Raw genomic sequence first — 737 nt, 5'->3', positions numbered from 1 at the left:
TGGGGCGGGCCGGGGGTGTGGCCACCCGCGGGATCCCCCGCCTCCCTGCGCCCTTCTGGAAAATGGAGGCTGCTCGAGGTTTCCGAGGACTTCTCTGGCGCAGAAAGTCGGGGCAGCTGGTTCTTCTCGGCTGTACGCTGGGAAGGCTCCCTCCTAGGCCGGGGCCGCCTCTGCACACCGTTCTTTTTTTTAGGGAGAGTTGGGTGTCCTGAAATCCTGGGTTTGCAAAACTGTCAGCCCGTGCGATCAATCCTGCGGTTAGGAAGGTGGAGTTTTGCAGTCCCATCTTTTCCTCTGCCTCCGGCAGTTGGCTCTGAAGCCCAGCGTTTTTTGCTTAGGTATCCAGCTCCAGTCCCCTAGGTATGGCGGGCCTGCTGGGTAACGGTGTCGAACAGCAAACCCTAGGGGCTGGCGCGAAGTGGCTTATCTTGTGGGCAGATCCCTCTGGAGCAGCCCTATCCACTTCTCGGCTCTGCTTATCTCTAAGTCCCACTTGCATTGAAGCATATCTCTAGAAATCGCCCCTTCTGCAGTCACCGAAGTGTCACCTGACCTTGCGTCTAGGGAACTTAATTTTTATCTTTTATGTATCTTACTGTAAGAGGTGTGGCGTACTAAGTGAACCTCCAGTTCTTGGATAAAGTCCACCGACAGTTACTGGGCAATAAATTTTTCAGTGATCAGTGGAATCAGTTTTCCCAAATCTTGGTCTTAGGCAGTGTCGTGGGAGTCTTCCT

The sequence above is a fragment of the Mandrillus leucophaeus genome, unplaced genomic scaffold (genome assembly GCF_000951045.1).
Source record: "Mandrillus leucophaeus isolate KB7577 unplaced genomic scaffold, Mleu.le_1.0 Scaffold43, whole genome shotgun sequence".
Classification (NCBI taxonomy): Eukaryota; Metazoa; Chordata; class Mammalia; order Primates; family Cercopithecidae; genus Mandrillus; species Mandrillus leucophaeus.
This window is presented reverse-complemented; position numbering follows the sequence as displayed.